The sequence below is a fragment of the Hibiscus syriacus genome, unplaced genomic scaffold (assembly GCF_006381635.1).
Source record: "Hibiscus syriacus cultivar Baekdansim isolate YM2019G1 unplaced genomic scaffold, ASM638163v2 tig00110007_pilon, whole genome shotgun sequence".
In the NCBI taxonomy this organism is placed as follows: Eukaryota; Viridiplantae; Streptophyta; class Magnoliopsida; order Malvales; family Malvaceae; genus Hibiscus; species Hibiscus syriacus.
Window position 1 is genome coordinate 1,218,924 of NW_024062559.1, and position 20,583 is coordinate 1,239,506.

Genomic DNA, 20,583 nt, shown 5'->3' on the forward strand with positions numbered 1-20,583 from the left:
CACCATCATGTTCCTTGCATTGTCTCGAGTCCAGCGGTGTCCACTTTGTCTCCGTTGTCGCCGGCGTGTGAGGTGGTGAAGAAGATTAAGTTTCTGACGTTTTGAAATTGAGCTCTCCACCGCTCATCGCTGTGAACCGAGCTTGGTAAGTATCTCAAAACCCCTTAAAAAACATATAGGAAATTTTTCGCAAATTTTACGACCTCTGAGGGCCCCGTACGCGCCCCATGCGTCGCCCCTATGCATGGGGAAGTCCCATCGCCTGTTGGGTTGTTTGAATTTGGGCCGACCCGTCTGCCCGATCCGACCCTTGTCCGACCTGATCCGAACTAAACCGGTCAACCGTTGACTGTTGACCGACGTTGACTTTTTTAAAAACCTCAATCGTAATGATTTTCGATGTCCTGAGTCTGATTTTGCGATTCGTTTTGCCACATTATGAACGGAAACCCCAAATCGAGCCCGTTAATCTAAAAATGCTTAATATTTTTAGCATTTTTACTTATTTATTTGCGATTTGATTATGAAATTGATTAGAGAATATTTTTTATGAAGGTACTCGTGTTTCACCGATCGAGGGTCGGTTAGATCCGGTGCTTCCGTCTGTCAGATCCGCACGATCTGTATTCCTCGAGAGTTACTCGTAGGTATATGTAAATTGTTTAAATATGGATGATGATGATGATTATTATTATTATTCATATATTAGGATTCCGATATGGATTTTTTGATCCGTAGGATCTACCGCTGTCGCTGACTGTGATCGGCAAACTCAGTAGTAGGCTTTCTTATCAGACTACTCAGACCAGTAGAGGTGTGTTTCCTGATGGTGTTACATTACTATTTTAAACTATTCATCTGAACTGTTTTAGATTTATGATAATATTGAATATTTTTACGACGCAATACCTGATTTTCTGAATATTATTTATATGATATCTAATTTACTGTACATTTTTATATGATATCTGAATTCTTTATTTCTGTATCTGATTTCTGAGTCTGGAATATTTTCTTGTTTTATTAAATTAAACTATCGTTTTCACTCGAATACATAAATGTTTATTACTATCATTGGGAGTATTATTGGAGGAAGTATCTTAGGTCTAGTCTATGACTTGTAAGTCTTTAACATAGGCTCCTCGGCTTTGTGCTCACAACAAGTTCTTACCTCAGGCACCTCGACTTTGTGCTCAGGGTAAGTCTTTACCGCAGGCTCTTTATCTTTGTGCTAAGGGTAAGTCCTTACCGTATGCTCCTCTGCTTTGTGCACAAGGTAAGTCCTTATGCTATGTGTATAAGGCCCTTACCGGGTGATCGGATGAGGGGTAGTGTTCATATTTTTAAAACATGTTTTATAAACTAATTTTACTGAGGTATAGTGGGTGTATGATTTTGTGGAACCTACACATTTGGTGATCGGATGGGGGTAATGTTCATATTTTTAAAACATGTTTGATAAACCGATTTGACTGAATTATTTTATCTGTATGTTTTTATACACCGTAAGGAGCACACTGGACTTTTTAGTTCATTATATAAATTTTTAACCTTTTCAGATAATAGTAGACCGTAGACTAGCAGACTTGACATTAGGAGGGCCAACTGCTCTTATTTTTTTACCACTGTATATCTCTATATACCTTTTTGTTATACTTTGGTGACACTTGTTTTTGCTTCCCTCGATATATCTATATTACTTGTATTTTGATATGTATATGTTTTATACAGTTTTTCTGATACATGTATATATTGATATATGGACGTTTATTGTATGAACTTTTCTTATGACTAATTTCATATCATATTGTATATAGATTTAAATGTTATTTTAAATATGAAAAGAAATTTCTGAATAAGATTTGTAACTGCCTAGATTTGGGCATAACGTCCAAGCAAGGTCTAGGGGATTACACTTGGTGGTATCAGAGCATTCAGTTTTAAACACTCAGACTGTGGATGAGTCCTAAATTCTGGATTTTCAAGATCTTTCAATGTTTTCAAAAACCGTGTTACCTTATTTTATGAGTTTAAATATATTTGAGATTCTTGATGCCAGTCTAACTTAGGTTTAAATTATTTTTGTAGAGCTTTGTATAATTATCCTATGAGTGCTGTTAGAGGTCGTAGGCCATGCCATGGTCGTGGTCGAGAGTGTGTGACACGACCTTCTGTTACTATAGATGATCCGATGTCACTGTGAGATCCTCCTGTTCTGCATGTAGATCTGTATATTTCCAGAGATGATATGGTTACATCTGCGAGAGACCCTCACGTCACTGAGGATGAGGACACTGATATGAATGAGGATGCCATTAATATAGTTGTATTTCATATGTTCAGGAGAGCTGCTAGAGTCCCTGATAATATATCTACGGTCGATATTTCGAAGTCTTTGGTAACTGCTAGAGTAGTTCTGTTCGAGGACATTACTGGTGGATCTTCGACTGATGCTGAGTATTGGTTGGAGGATACATAAAGGATTATGGATAAGATGGACATGAGGCTTGAGAAAAAGTTAAAGGGGGCTCTATCTATGCTAAAGAAAGAGTTTTAGATGGTGGCAATCGATTTCTGATAGTATTCCGTGAAATCAGTTGACTTGGGATCTTTTCGAGGCACGTTTTTAGAGTCGTTACATTGGTGAGATATACTTGCAGGAGCGACTCCAAGAGTTTCAAAATTTGGAGCATGGTGATATGTCTATTATGGATTATAAGATAAAGTTTATCAGGTTGAGCTGCTATGCTACTGGACTTGCTAACACTAAATCAAATCAATACTTAAGTTTGAGAATGTATGAGATCAGGAGTCGAGTTGCTACCCACTGGGAGAGAAACTTTGATGCCTTGGTTGAGATAGCCAAGACCGTTGAGGAGATAAAATGAGTGGGTATGGAGCACAAGAGAGATAGAGACCGAGATCGAGACTGATTTAGGAGGCCTTGTGGTTCTGTTGATTCTTCTACACGCCCCAGGAAGAGAGATATGGGTGAATCTTTTCAGAGAGGCAACATGAGTGTTAGGCTTATGGCGTCAAGTTCGTCAACTGTGATGTATTCTATTCAGGGTGGTCATTCTGGATCGTAACCTTTGCTGTCATGTGAGCACTATGAGAGACGTCATTTTGGTGAAGGCAAGAAAATTTGGGTACATGTTTTAGATGTGGTTCTGGTGATCATCTCATGAGGATTGTCCAGAGCTAGCTCCTATAGTTCAGGCACTAGCTCGTACTCCCCTTCGTACTCAGAGTACAATTCAGACCCCAGCAGGGGGTCGTAGTCAAGGAGAAAACATCAGGATCAATTAGTAGAGGCCGAGCTTATCAAAGTAGGGTCCAACCAGATCTGAGGCCAGACAACATGTATTGGTTTACTTGTATTATTTGATAATGGTTCTACCCATTCCTATGCGTCGTATTCTATTTTTGAGGGTTTTAATATCCCGGTTGAGAATGTTGAGAGTTTGGTGGCAATTTAAAGTCTCAAGGTTAGACCATAGAGTTAAATCGTATTTTTAAAGGGTATCATATAGAAATTCATAGGGAGATCTTTCTGGCCGACTAGATGGAGTTACCTTTGGAGGAGTTTGACTTGATTCTTGGCATGGATTAGTTGAGCAAGCATCGAGTTAATCTCAATTGTTAAGCCAAGAGAGTTATCATGAAGACTTTGGATAACCGAAATATTGTGATGATTGGGGAACGTCGTGGATTCCTGACGAATGTTGTGTCTGCTTTGGTAGCTGAGAGGATGATCAAGAAGGGTTCCGAGGCATTTCTAGCTTATATTCTGGATACTAGGAGTTCCTGATCTAACATTGAAGGCATTCGGATTGTTAAGGAATTTCCTAATATTTTTCCTGAAGAGTTGCCTGGATTATTGCCGGATAGAGAAATTGAGTTTGAGATTGAAGTCTATTCTGGTTCCACCCTAGTTTCGATAGATCCTTACCGTATGGCCCCAAAGGAGCTTAAAGAACTGAAAGTCTAACTAAAGGAGTCGTTGGATAGGGGATTCATTCGACCCAGTGTCTCACCGTAGGGAGCCTCAGTTTTCTTTGTGAAGAAAAAAGATGGAACATTGAGACTCTGTATTGATTACAGGAAACTGAACAAGTTCATGATTAAAAACAAATATCCTCTTCCCAGGATCGATGATCTATTTGACCAGTTTCGAGGGGTTTCTATCTTTTCAAAGATAGACTTGAGGCCTGGTTATTACCAACTCAAGGTAAAGGATTCTGATGTCCCAAAAACTACTTTCCGTACTCGATATGGGCATTACGAGTTTTTAATGATGCCATTTAGGTTAACTAATTCCCTTTTTGCTTTCATGGATATGATGAATCAGTTGTTTTACCCTTACTTAGACCAATTTATAGTTATGTTCATCGATGACATACTAGTGTATTCTTGAAATGAAGCAGAACATGATGAGCATTTAAGGATTGTTCTGTAGACTCTGAGGGAAAACAAGTTATATGCCAAGTTGAGCCAGTGTGAGTTCTGGCTCAACGAAGTAACTTTTCTTGGGCATATCGTTTATGTTGAGGGTATCCGGGTGGATCCGAGTAAAGTGGAGGCTATTCTGAACTGGAAGCAACCCAAGAACGTCTCAGAAATCTGTAGTTTCTTGGGCTTAGCTGGTTATTACCGTCATTTTGTTGAGGGGTTCTCGATTGTTGCAGCTCATATAATGAAACTCTTAAGAAAAGATGTTCTATTTGTCTGGTCTGAGGACCAACAAGCTAGCTTTGAGAAACCGAAGACTGTTTTGACTCAAGCCCCAGCGTTGATTCAACCTGAGTCTGGAAGGTTTTTCTGTCTACAGTGATGCTTCTCACTCTAGATTAGGATGTGTTTTGATGCAAGATGGAAAGGTTGTTTCTTATGCGTCACGTCAGTTAAAGTCGCATGAGCGTAACTATCCCATTCACGATATGGAATTAGCTACCGTGGTTATTACTTTGAAAATCTAGAGAAATTATCTCTACGGAGAAAAGTTTTATGTCTATACCGATCATAAGATTCTGAAGTATTGCTTACTTAGAAAGAGTTGAATTTGAGGCAGCGTCGCTGGTTAGAGCTTCTAAAGGACTATGATTATGAGATAGAATATCTTCCAGGGAAGGCTAATGTGGTGGCTGATGCCTTGAGCCGTAAGGCTATATTTAATCTGAGAGCCTTGTTTGTCAGCTTGAGTTTGTTTGATGATGGTAGCCTGTTAGAAAAGTTACAGGTTAAACCCACTTTGGCCAAGGAGATTAAGGCCAAACAACTCCTAGATAGTTCATTACTTCCCATTATTAGGTAGGTTGAGTAGGGAACGAGCTTAGAGTATACTCTTGATCAAGATGGTATTCCGTGCTTTCATGGCCATTACTGTGTCTTTAAAGATGATGAGTTAAGATGGGCTATTCTTCAGGAGGCTTATAGTAGTTCTTATGCCATGCATCTTGGTGGGAACAAAATTTACAAGAATCTCAAAGAGCGATACTTTTGGAGTGGCATGAAGAAGGATATTTCAAATTTTGTGGCAAGGTGTCTGACTTGTCAATAGGTTAAGACAGAGCACAAATATCCATCGAGACTGTTACAATCTATTAAAATTCCAGAGTGGAAATGGGAGCGTATTACGATGGACTTCGTTACAGGTATTCCTTTGGCTCCTTCTAAAAAGGATTATGTTTGGGTGATTGTGGATTGACTCACCAAGTTAGCACAATTTATTCATGTTCGGGTTTATTATTCTTTGGACAAGCTGACTAAATTGTATATATCTAATGTTGAGACCGTCAGCGTACCCCACGACGCAGAGGAAACAAAACTCGACGGTTTCACCAGCGATCCAAGTACGTAAAACCGAAATCGGGAGGAAGGGATGCGAATACTTACAGCGGGTTCCTTGAAAAACAACAAGAACAGTAGTGAATATTGGTGGTGTAGATCGGTTCGAATCGTAAGCCTCCACTAAATCACGTCTCGGCCTCTACTCAGTCACCCGATTGAGATCAATATTTATTTTCCCTAAAACTATTTTGAGAGAAAAACAGCTGAAGGTTTATGCGTGTGTATTAAAAATGGCTGTTAGACCTAACACACCCTTTTATATCCATTACCCTAACATCTTAGGGTTTTCAAAGTTATTTCGAATTAACAATAAAATATTATTTAATTAATTCAATTAAATATACATTAATGACTTATAATCTGAATTATAATCTTTAATGTTTATTTAAAAAACTTATTTAATTATTCCAATTATATACCAATTAAAAGAGTTGTAATCTAAATTACATTCTTTTAATGCTTACTTACTATATTCGGGATAATTAAAATCATATGTATATCAAATATACATATCATAACTCTAGATATATTTTAGTAACATACAACAAATTGTACATTTTTCTCATTTCAATCATAGGGTGTGACCCTGTAGGTTCTTGTAATGTTAGTAGTAATTATTAGAACAATTCGAATATTACATACAATGAGTGACATCTAGCAATATATCATTGTCACCTAAGTTACAATAAATTATGATTCAACATATCATCTTCGTGATTAACTCTTTTATGTATTACATCCTTTTGTCCCTTATATCTAGAATAGGCACAAGTCTTAGAATACTCACGCTTGTATAGCCCATCTATTGTTTCTTGATATCTAGAGTAGACTATAATTAATGAATATGATATCACATATCAACTTATTCGAGCATGGCCATGCATTTATAGTCTATCTCAATCAAGTGGCTTGTGATATATTTCCTATTATATAGGAAAGACAAATCCTATCTTGACCATATACACACCACTACATATATCGAAATATATTTAATAACAATATTTATAGTGCAACCAGTTACGAAGCATGTCTAACTGTATTAAAAATACAACAATATATGTTAGGATGCCATTGATCTCAAGTCTGAGGATCATACATATAGTCATCACCATGAGGAATGTTATGACCGTTACATAATAATCCAAGACATATGCTCATGATGGGTCAATCCAATACATTGTTCTCTAACAATATAATCATGTATCAATTCTGACATCTCTATGTCAATGACAACTCCTTGTCATCAATCAATACCATGTTAGTCTTAAGCATATTATTATTGTCCATGCCCATAATAATACTTGACTATGGATCTTTTAATAATGTTATTATATGGACTTTATTATCTTTCAGTTTATGTTAAACACAGACACATAACTGAAAATAATAGCGGCAATGCCTTTATTCAATAAAATCAGTAAATAAATATATTATTACAATCATCATATGATTGGTCTTTGGGCATACTCTAGCAATCTCCCACTAGCACTAAGACCAATCACTCACATATCTAATACCGAGTGACTCAGTGTGACGATCATGCCTCTGCTGTGTAAGAGGCTTCGTCAAGGGATCAACAATGTTGTTATCCGTGTGTACTTTGCATATTTCCACATCTCCTCGATCTATGATCTCTCTAATGAGATGAAAGCGCCTAAGAATATGTTTGGATCGTTGATGAGATCTGAGTTCCTTTGCTTATGCAATGGCTCCATTATTGTCACAACAGAGTTCTACAACATTGATATGCTGGGAACAACCCCTAATTCCAATATAAACTTCTTGATCCAAAAAACCTCTTTTGCTGCTTCACTAGCTGCAATATATTCAGCTTCTGTTGTAGAATCATCTACTGTGCTTGCTTCGAACTTTTCTAGCTCACAACATCTCCATTAAGACAAAACACAAAACCCGATTACGATCGTGAGTCATCCTTGTCAGTTTGGAAGCTGCATCAATATAACCTTTTATACTAAGCTCTTCCTTCCCTCCATAGACAAGAAATTTATCCTTAGTTCTTCTTAAGTACTTAAGGATATTTTTAACCGCAACCCAATGATTTTCACCAGGGTTCACTTGATACTGACTCGTCATGCTTAAAGCATACGATACATCTGGTCGAGTACATATCATGACATACATGATAGAACCAATAGCCGAAGCATATGAAATATTATTCATCCATTCTCTTTCTTGTGGAGTTGAAGGACACATTTCCTTCGAAAGAGAAATGCCATGTCTCATAGGCAAAAATCTTTCTTGGATTCTTCCATTCTGAAACTTTTCAACACTTTGTCTATATATGTACTTTGACTCAACTAGAAGTCGTCTTGACCTATCTCTATAGATCTTAACTCCTAAGATATATGCTGCCTCACCCAAATCTTTCATAGAAAAACAACTACCTAACCAAGTCTTAACAGACTATAAAGTAGGTATATCATTTCCTATGATGAGTATGTCGTCAACATACAAGATTAGGAAAGAAACAATGCTCCCACTAGCCTTCTTATAAACATAAGGCTCATCTTCATTTCTGATAAAACCAAACTCTTTGACTGCATCATTGAAACGAAGATTCCAGCTTGGAGAAGCTTGCTTTAGTCCATAAATGGACCTCTGTAGCTTACAAACCTTTCATCTTTTCCTGGAATGATAAAACCTCTGGTTGTGTCATATACACATCCTATTCAAGTTTTCCATTAAGGAAGCGTTTTGACGTCCATTTGCCAGATTTCATAATCATGGAATGCAGCTATTGCGAGCAAGATCCGGATGGACTTAAACATAGCTACAGGGGAGAATGTTTCGTCATAGTCTACACCATGAACTTGTGGAAAACCTTTAGCGACTAATTGTCCCTTGTATGTTTGTACATTACCATACATGTAGGTTTTCTTCTTGAAAACCCATTTACACCCTATAGGTTTGACCCCTTCAGGTGGTTCAACCAAAATCCATACTTGCTTTATTGACATGGAATCCATCTCAGATCTCATGGCTTCAAGCCATTTCTCAGAGTCTGAGCTAGACACCGCCTATTGATAAGTCCTGGGCTCATTTTAATCCATAAGAAGAACATCTCTATGTGTCGTAACGAGAAATCCAAATCTCTCAGGTATACGGCGTTCTCTTGTGGATCTACGCAGTGGTTGTGTTTCTAAATCTGTTGAATTCTCCTCAACAACTTGTGAAACATGCTCAACTTCAGGTTCATTTATTTGTTGTTCTTGAACTTCTCCAAGTTCAATATTTCTACCCTTCCCTTTCTTTGAGAGAAATTCTCTTTTGAGAAAAACTCCTGTTCGAGCAATAAACACTTTGTTCTCGTTAGGGTTGAAGAAATAGTATCCCTTAGTTTCTTTAGGATATCCAACAAATATACACTTTTGAGATTTAGGTTCGAGTTTTGTAGACATATAATGTTTTACATAAGCTTCACAACCCCAAATCTTCATAAAAGACATACTAGGACGTTTCCCAGTCTATATCTCGTATGGTGTCTTTTGAACTGATTTAGATGGAACACGATTTAGTGTGAAAGCGGCTGTTTCAAGTGCATGTCCCCAAAAAGAAGTCAGGAGATCACTATGACTCATCATCGATCGAACCATGTCTAACAATGTTCGATTTATTCTTTCATAAAATTCATTCCACTGTGGTGTACCAGGTGGTGTAAGCTGTGAGACAATCCTACATTCTTTTAGGAGTTCATCAAACTCTATGCTGAAGTATTCTCCACCTCGATCTGATCGAAGTACCTTAATACTCTTGCCTAGTTGATTTTATACTTCATTTTTAAATTCCTTAAACTTTTCAAGGGCTTCAGATTTATGGCGCATAAGATAAATATACCAATACCGACTGAAGTCATCGGTGAAAGTAATGAAGTAATGGAATCCACCTCTGGCTTGTGTATTCATTGGTCCACATACATCACTGTGTATTAACCCCAATAAATCACTTTCTCACACCTTTACTATTAAAAGGAGCTTTAGTCATTTTTCCCAACAAGCAAGATTCACATACATCATATTGTTCGAAAACAAATGAATATAAGAATCATCTTTATGGAGTTTTGATATGTGTTTCTCACTTATATCGCCTAAACAAAAATACCAAAGATAAGTTTGATTCGAGTCATTTGTTTTTGATCTCTTAGTATTTATGTTATAAATGGTGTTTTCTTGATCCAAAATATAGAGACCATTAACCAATTGTGCCGAACCATAAAAAACACTATCGAGATAAAAAGAACAACAATTATTCTTAATAATAATCTCAAAACCAATCTTGTCCAAACAAGAAATAGAAATAATGTTCTTAGTCAAACTATACACATAATAAAATCCTCTAAATTTAAATCAAGTCCACTAGGCAAAGATAAAACATATGTCCTTATAGCTAATGCAATAACTCTTGCTCCATTTCCCACTTGTAGGTCAATGTCTCCTTTAGCCAGATTCCTTCTCTTTTGCAGTCCCTATACAAAAGTACAAATTTGAGAACCATAACCGGTATCTAATACCCAATAAGTAGATGTTGACAAATTAACATCAATAACATAAATACCTGAAACAAACGTTTTGTTGCTTTTTCCTTCTTGACCTCTTCAAGGTAAACAGGGAAGTTTCTCTTTCAGTGTCCGTCTTATCGTAATTGAAACATTTTCCTTCCTTACTAACTCCCCCTTTGGGTTTCAATGCATTTTTCCCTTTTGGTTTGGTCTTACCATTGCCCTTAGACTTTGCCACTACCTTTTTCTTTCCCTTTCCTTTGTCCTTGTGGACTATCAGAATGGGCTTAGGTCCAACCTTTTTCATGTTACTTTCAACAGTTTGTAACATGCCAAGTAACTGTGGCAAAGTCTTGTTAATTTCATTCATGTTAAAATTAAGGACAAATTGGCTAAAGCTATCTGGCAATGATTGTAGGATAACATCGGTAGCCAATTCATCTTTGAGAGAAAATCCTATCTTTTCCAACATTTGGATATAGCCCATCATCTTGATGACATGAGCTCCTGCAGGAGTTCCCTATGCCATTTTGCATTGAAATAGAGCTTTAGAGGTCTCATATCTCTCTTGACATGCTTTCCCTTCATATATTTCTTTGAGATTTTGAATCATCTCATATGCAACCATGTCCTCATGTTGCTTCTGAAGCTCAGGAGTCATGGTGGAAAGCATTAGACATCCAACATCTAACATATCATCCATATGTTTCTTGAATTTGTCTTTGTCAGCTCTTGAAGCATTAGCTGCCGGTTCATCAGGAACAGGTTCCTCAATGACAATTCCTTCATTTCTTGTTTAAGAACAATTCTCAAATTAAAAAACCAATCAAGGAAGTTTATGCCATTAAGTTTATCCTTCTCAAGGAGTGATCGCAGTGATAAAGTGTTGTTTGCCATTAAATCTACAATAATGAAAATATTAAAGTAAGTAATTTACCAAATTAAAATTTATAAATAGGACTTTATTTACAAATTACTCCCACTATTTTATTCAAAATTAAAAACCCTCTGTTTTAATTTCTGAAAAATTCAACGAAAATTTTTCTAGTGGGTGAGGATCCATAATACATCAATTTCCTAAATCAACTTTGTCTTTTATTTAAGGATAATGATTATTTAGGTAAGTAACACTTTAGTAGTTACATCTCATGTAACTCCTCATTTTGGTGAACAACCTTTGTTCAAGTAATCTCATGACTTATCCAAATATTTAACCTCTAGGTTTCTAATCCTATTAGAAGAACCTAGCTAAGTTATTACCAATATTTCAATCGTTGAATATCACTTTCTTATTCGTCGCGTTTAAACAAGATAGATTTATGTTCCAATGGTTTGGCAAAGCCCACACAATATCAATCGAAGCCTTAACGAGGTAAATATTGGACGATTAAGTTAACTTAGATTATAAAGAGGGATTTGCGTAATTATCTCATCATTGTTCATTTTAAGATTAGGCCCTTATTGATCTCATCAATATTCATTCTTATTTTATCATTTGATGCATTGCATATATAACAAATATAGCAATAAATAAGACGCAATGGTTATAGCCCAAAATAATGACTAAGGTGGCCCATCCTAAGCTAATGGGAGAACCAAGAACCCTAAAGCCTAAGACTACTCTCTAGGTATCTTCTCGCCATTCTTATGCTCCTTTCAAATCTTCATAGTTTTACAATTTTAAAAGAAACTCGTTTTACATATGAGGGAGTAAGATGAGAAGAGAAATACAATAGAGATATAGAAAGACACGACTCGCAGACCATATTTTAAATTAAACCATTATAAAGTGAACAAGGGTTATAACCATGCATATCAAACACTGTGCAAAACAAACATATCATATATATACACACGTTCTTACGCCTTTGTTAAATGGGCCTTCAATTTGTACTGCTGATGAGGGGTCAGGGGGCTTCAATTTGTACGGTCGGTGGGATTTTTTTGAAAAATAGTACTTACGTTTCTATAGAAAAACCTCACGATTTGATAACATTTATTAACAGAATCGTGCTTTTGGGAATTTCAATCCCGAAGGTTTTTTGCATCAGAATAACCTTTGTTCCACTGCCAAACGCGATCTGTTATCGCACTCCCACGGATCATCATGTCAACGATTGACATATGGATTTCGTAAAATCCTTACAGCAACAAATCGATTGCAAACATATTAACAAATTAACATATAATCGTTGTGGTTATCTATTCGAACAATGATATCATCATATTTCCGAAATCAATAAAACTAGAACATGCATCTTATACATATCGTATCATCCAAGAATTTAACCCGAATTCAGATCGTACAAGTGGCTCTGATACCACTGTTGAGACTGTCGGAGTACCCCACGGCGTAGCGAAAATAAAACTCGACGGTCTCACCAACGATCCAAGTACGTAAAACCGAAATCGGGATGAAGGGATGCGAATACTTACAGTGGTTTCCTTGAAAAATAGTAAGAACAACAGTGAATACTGGTGGTGTAGATCGGTTCGAATCGTAAGCCTCCATGAAATCATGTATCGGATCCCTTATTTGAGCATGGCCATGCATTTCTACATAATAGGAAAAATAGTAAGATCGGTTCCTTGAAAACATTTCAACTTATTTGAGCATGGCCATGCATTTCTAGTCTCACTCAATCAAGTGGCCTGTGATATATTTCCTATTATGTAGGAAGGAAAAATCCTATCTTGACCATATACACCCCACTACATATATCGAAATATATTCAATAACTGTCTTTATAGTGCAACCAGTTACGGAGCATGTTTAACTGTTTCAAAACATACAACAATATATGTTGGGATGACATTGATCTCAAGTCTGAGGATCATATATATAGTTATCACCATGAGCAATGTTATGACCGTTACATAATAATCCAAGAAATATGCTCATGATGGGTTAATCCAATACATTGTTCTCTAACAATATAATCATGTATCAATTTTGACATCTCTATGTCAATGAAAACTCCTTGTCATCAATCAATACCATGTTAGTCTTAATCATATTATTATTGTCCATGCCCATAATAATACTTGACTATGGATCTTTTAATAATGTTATTATATGGACTTTATTATCTTTCAGTTTACGTTAAACACAGACACATAACTGAAAATAATAGTGGCAATGCCTTTAGTCAATAAAATTGGTAAATAAATATATTATTACAATCATCATATGATTGATATTTGGGCATACTCTAACATCTGAGATCATTAGACTTCATGGTGTTCCTTTGTCTATCTTCTCCGACCGAGATCCAAAGTTTACTTTTAGGATCTGGAAGGCTTTGCATGAGGCTCTAGGTACTCGTTTAGATTTCAGTACAACTTTCCACCCGCAGACTGATTCAGACTTTAGTCGAGTTCACTTACAATAACTGTTACCAGGCAATTATTCGTACGACACCGTATGAGGCTCTATATGGACGTTGATTTCGTACTCCTATATGTTAGACCCGAGTTACGCGATAAAAAGACTTTGAGTCCAGAGTTAGTTTGTAAGACTGAGGATACTTTCAGATTGATCCGTGATTTCCTGAGTGAGGCATTTGACAGGGAAAACTCTTATGCATACCAGCGACAGAAGGATATCGAGTTTGAGGTTGGGAATTAGGTTGTTCTAAAGGTACCTCCATGGAATAAAGTGTTGAGATTTTGACGTAAGGGTAAATTGAGCCCGAGATTTATTGGATGTATCATATTCTGAAGAAAGTAAGGCATGTTGCTTATCAGCTTGAGTTGCCTCCCCAGCTCAGTCGCATTCATGATGTTTTTCTTGTATCCATGTTGAGGAGATATCGTCCATACCCAGGTCACATTATTCAGATTAAGGAGATAGAGTTGAAACCTGATTTGTCTTATGAGGATGAGCCCATTCAGATTTTAGATCGGGATGAGAATGTTCTTTGGAATAGGCATATTCTGATGGTCAAAGTTCAATGGAGTAACCGTGGCCCTTCAGATGCTACTTGGGAGACATTGGAGTCTATGGAGACTCAGTTTTCACATCTATTTCCATCAGGTAAATTTTGAGGAAAAAATTTCTTTTAAGGGGGAGAGTTGTCAGACCTCAACTTAGGGGCTAGTTTTATTTAAAAATTCTTCAGAGGACTAAATTGAAATTTTAACTAAATTCGGGGGCCAAAGTGAAATTTTGATTAAAAACCTGGAGTAAATAGAGTGTAATTTTACCATTTTCCTTTGAGGGGATTATATAAACCCCAAATCTAGAAAGCTTCCTCATTTAAAAACCCAATTTTCTCTCTTCAAACTTTCTTTTTTTAGCAAAAACTTCAATCATTGTTTATCGCCGACCGTTGCTCCATTTTCGACATATCCTGCACCATGTGTTCCTTACATTGTCCCAAGTCCACCAATGTCTATCTTGTCTCCGTTGTCACCGACGTGTGAGGGGTGAGAAAAATTAAGTTAATACGTTTCGAAATCGAGCTCTCCGTCGTTCACCGCTGTGAACCGAGCTTGGTAAGTTTCTCAAAACCCCTTAAAATGCATGTAAGAATTTTTTCGCAAATTTTCTGACCTCCGAGAGCCTCGCGCGCGCCACACTTGCTGGGGAAGTCCCACCGCCTGGTGGGTTGTTTAAATTTGGGCCGACTCAACCCGACCCGTCTGCCCGACTCGACCCGTGTCTGACCCGATCTGACCTTACCCAAACCAAAATGGTCAACCATTTACTGTTGACCGACAGTTAACCGTTGACCATTGACCACCCGTTGACCAACGTTGACTTTTTTCAAAAACCTCAATCTTGACATTTTTTGACATCCTAAGTTTGATTATGTGATATGTTTTTCCAAATTCTGACGTGAAAACCCCGAATCGAGCCCGTTAATCTGAAAATACTTAATATTTTTAGTATTTTTGCTTATTTATTTGAGATTTGATTATGGAATTGATTCGAGAATATATTTATATGAAGATACTCGTGTTTCACCCGATCGAGGATCGGTTAGATCCGATGCTTCTCGTCCGTCAGATCTGCACGATCTGCGTTCCTTGAGAGTTACTTATAGGTATCTGTAAATTGTTTAAATAAGGATTATTATATTATTATTATTATTATTATTATTATTATTCATAATTGGATTCCAATATGGATTTTTCAATTCATAGGATCTAGCATTGCCGTTGACTGTGACCGACAAACTCAGTAGTAGGCTTTCTTATATACTACTCAGACCGATACATGTGTGTTTCTTGATGGTGTTATATTACTATTTTAAATTGTTCATCTAAACTGTTTTAGATTTCTGATAATTCTGAATATTTTTACGACAAGATACCTGATTTTCTGAATACTGTTTATCTGATATATGATTTATTGTACATTTTTTATATGATCTCTGAATTCTTTATTTCTGTATCTGATTTATGAGTCTGGAATATTTTCATGTTTTACTAAATTAAAGTACCGTTTTCACTCGAATACATATATGTTTATTATTGTCATTAGGAGTATTATTGGAGGAAGTATCTCAAGCTTAGTCTATGACTTGTAAGTCCTTACCGTAGGCTCCTCGGCTTTGTGCTCAGGGTAAGACCTTACCGCAGTCTCCTCGGCTTTGTGCTCAGGGTATGTCTTTACCGCAGGCTCCTCGGCTTTGTACTTAGGGTAAGCCCTTACCGCAGGTTCCTCTTCTCTGTACACAGGGTAAGTCCTTACGCTATGTATATAAGGTCCTTACCGGGTGATGGGTGGGGGTAGTGTTCATATTTTTAAAACATGTTTGATAAATTGATTTTACTGAAGTATAGTGGGTGTATGGTTTTGGGGAACCTGCATATTTTGGTGATCATATGGGGTACATATTTTTAAAACATGTTTGATAAACTGATTTGACTGAATTATTTTATCTGTATGTTTTTATACACCGTAAGGAGCGCATTGGGCTTTTTAACTCATTCTGTAAATTTTTAACTTTTTCTGATAGTCGCAGACCGTAGACTAGTAGACTTGGCATCAGAAGGACCGACTACTCTTATTTTTGTACCAATGTATATCGCTATATACTTTTTTGTTATACTTTGGTGACACTTGTTTTTGCTTCCGTCTTGATATATATGTTTTACCGGTATTTTGCTATGTATATGTTTTATACATTTTTTGATACATGTATATATTAATATATGGACGTTTATCGTGTGAACTTTTCTTGAGACTAATTTCATATTATACCGTATATGGATTTAAACGTTATTTTTAAACATGAAAAGAAATTTCTGAATAAGATATGTTACCACCTAGATTTGGGCGTCCAGGTCGGGTCTAGGGGGTTACAGGTATATGAGGTCCTTGTATTTTTCAACAACAAAAATCATTGTAACCCTTAAATTATTTTTTGTGTTCAATATGCCCTTTAAATTTAGAAAAAAACTCCAATATGGTCCTTTGATTAACGATTTTCGTCGTTGATTATTACAGTGTTGATATGACGATTTACTGTGTTGATGTGGTGATCCACTATAGTTGGTGACATGACAAATGAGTTAAATTAGTTTTTTTATTGAGTTGGAGGGCTATATAATTTTTTTTAAGTTTAGGGGCTTATTTAATTTTTTAGAAAAATATTTTAAATTTAAAATATACAAATATACAAAAATTAAATATAAAATATAAATTAAATTGCTAAAAAAATTTAAAAAAATTTGAACATATTTTTATATTTTAAATTTAAATTATTTGATTATTTTTAAAATAATCAAATAAGCCCTTGAACTTTAAAAAATCAATTTGGTCCTCGAACTTGACCTAAAAATCAATTTAACCTATCAACCACGTCACTAGTCGTCGTAGACCATGACGTTAGCAGAATAAACTGTCATCTCAGCAACATAAAGTGCCATGTCAGCACTATAACAATCAACAATGGAAATCATTGGTCAAAGGGCCATATTTGAAATTTTTTCTTAGTTTGAGGGCTACATTCAATGTAAAACTAGTTCAAAGGCCACATTAATTTTTTTAAAAAAATTATAAGGGCTTCAATTACTTTTTACCATGTTTTTTTCTATCTTCAACATTAGTTAAACATATAGTGTTAAGATTATTAATGATAATAATATTCCTTCAAGTATTGTTGCCTTGTAGCTTTTGTTAACAAAAGGAGTATATATTTGGTGAGAAATGAGTTCCAAATTGTATAAACTAAATTTTAGAAATTTATAATTTCTTTTTGCTGAAAATGTGCTATAGATTTTGATAATCTAATAAAAGGAATAGTTGCACAAATCAAATTATCTCAATGATTAAGGAATTGTTGTTATAAATTAAAGTTATGGGTTTGAGCATTATGTATGCAGGGGTATGAGCGTTCAATATCAAATGATTGAGAGTCTTTGAACATATACTATCTTATATTCACCTTAGACTAATAAAAAATTATAATTAGTTTTTGTCCATGAAAAAAAGTCTGTTTTTTAAGAATTTTTTACAAGGTATTTAAGCAGTGTTTATATCGTAGTTAAATGTGCAATTCAATTAATTTTTATAATAAAGAATTGAGTAATTAATCATTATACGCAAACAAATCATAGTAATCAGGATAAGATATATGTTGAACTATGATTTGATATAACAAATTTAAGGTAAAATATTTTTTTTGGACTTAAATTGAATTAATTCAAAGTTTTTAAAAGGTTTCAAAAATAATTCAAAGTCCATTAAATTCAGATTTGAGCAACAATATTAAGAGGTACCGATATTCTATGAATGGGTATCAATACCCCCTATGAATGTTACCAATACGCCTATGGGTATCAATACCCTGGGTACCGATACCCCTGCATGGGTATCAATACTCCTGGCTCAAACGGCTAGCAACAGCTAGTTTAATTTGAATTTAACAAAGGTAGTACCGATACCCCTTGAAGGGGTACCGATACCCCCTGTTATGGATAATCTTGTTTGGCAGAAAATCATCCCCAAACGACTCCAAAACATCCCCAACGACTATGCACGACTTCAAACTCATTTCAAGCTATAAATACAAGCCGAGGACACTTGAAGAACTAAGTGAACAACTATCCAAGTAATTAAACACAAGAGAAGAAGTTTTTCATTCTTATTTTCATTATCTCTTGTAAATATTGTTCTAGTGAGCTTAGTTCTTGTAAACACCTACCTTTGAGAGGTTTATTTGTTTACTTATTTTATCTTTTTGTAAAGGGGAAATGTTCTAGTTGATCCCGTGAAAAGCTAGGGAAAGGTTATAGTTTAGCCCTTGAAAAACTAGGGAGTTTGTAAAGGTTATCTCTTTGTCCTTGAAAAAGAAAGAACAAATTAGTGATTTTTTTGGAAAATCCTTGGTGAGGAGCTAAGGTAGTGGATGTAGACTTGGTTAAGAAGTCGAACCATTATAAATAGCTGTGCAATTTTCTATCTTTCAATCTCCTTACTCCCTAAACAAAAAAACCGTTCCGACCCCTCTTTGTAAATATTTTAAATTTTCTGTCAAAGCTTCCACCGACGTTTTAATTGCCAATTCACTCCCTCTTGGCAGATTCATTCGATCGATTAACTCAATAATTGGTATCAGAGCTTAACTCATTAGAAGACTTAACATCCTTGAGACGATACTAGGAGACACTCTACCAATTCCGACACAACCGACAAAGAAATGGCTTCAACCTCCGGTGCTTATTACTTTGAAGATTTACCTATTATGGATTCACAACCGGTCAACAAGCCACCCTTCTTCAATGGAGAAAATTATGCTCATTAGAAGAATAAGATGATATACTTTATTCGAGCCTACGATCTAGGAGCTTGGAACTCAATCATGTGGGGTTACTCCACTCCACCCGTGAATACAACGATTAGAGTAATGAAGAGAAGAAAAATTTCCAGCTTAATTCCAAGGCTATACATATTCTATTTTGTGCTTTAGGCCCCAAACAAATATGGAAGAATATCCTCTTGTCTACTGCCAAGAGATTTAGGATAAGCTCCAATGAAGATTTACCTATTATGGATTCACAACCGGTCAACAAGCCACCCTTCTTCAATGGAGAAAATTATGCTCATTAGAAGAATAAGATGATATACTTTATTCGAGCCTACGATCTAGGAGCTTGGAACTCAATCATGTGGGGTTACTCCACTCCACCCGGTGAATACAACGATTAGAGTAATGAAGAGAAGAAAAATTTCCAGCTTAATTCCAAGGCTATACATATTCTATTTTGTGCTTTAGGCCCAAACAAATATGGAAGAATATCCTCTTGTTCTACTGCCAAAGATATTTAGGATAAGCTCCAAGTCACTCATGAAGGAACCGACAAAGTGAGGGAATCAAAGAAAAGTCTTCTCAACCATAGCTACAAGAACTTCAAGATGGAATCCAATGAAGACATCAAAGCTATGATAGATAGATTTTCTGTGATTGTCAATGGTCTCAAGGGATTTGGAGAAGTAATCTCTAATGATAATCTTGTGAGGAAGATGCTCTACTCTCTTCCAAAGTCATGGTAATCGAAGAAGACGACCATTATCAAAGCTAGAGACCTAAAGTCTCTCAGTCTCGACGAGCTAATTGGTCCCCTTCTCACTCATGAGATGATGTTGAAGGAAGAGGAAAAATATGAAGAGAAGAAAAACAAGAAGAAGAATGAGGTAGGCATTTCCTTCAAATCCACCAATGAAAGCTATAAAGATTCAAGTGATGAGGTGGATGAAGACGATGATGAACAAGAAGATGAGATGGCCAAGCTCTTGAAGGAACTCAAGAGATTCAAAATTTCCAAGGAAGTGAAGCATGAATGAACCAAGAAGAAGAGTGCCCCGGTGTGCTTTAATTGTCAAAGAAAGGGACATTTCAAATATGAATGTCCTCTTCTAAAGAAAAAGGGTCAAGCAAGAAGAAGACATTTGTTGCATCTTGGAGTGATGAAGATGATTCCAATGATGAAGATGAAGTAGTCAACCTATGCCTCACAACCACTAAAAAAGAATTCGAGGTATCTTCTAACTCAAATGAATTTAATTCATTTACTTTTGATGAGTTACAAGATGCTTATAATAGGTTGTATTTGGGATTTGAGACCATGAATTCCAAATATATGAAATTATTTTCAAAACTCAAAATTGAAAATAAATCGATTTTGAAAGCAAGAGTTGATTTTGAAAATCAAAATAAAATTTTGAAAAATTATTTAGAGCTTTCAAAAATCAAAATAAATGATTT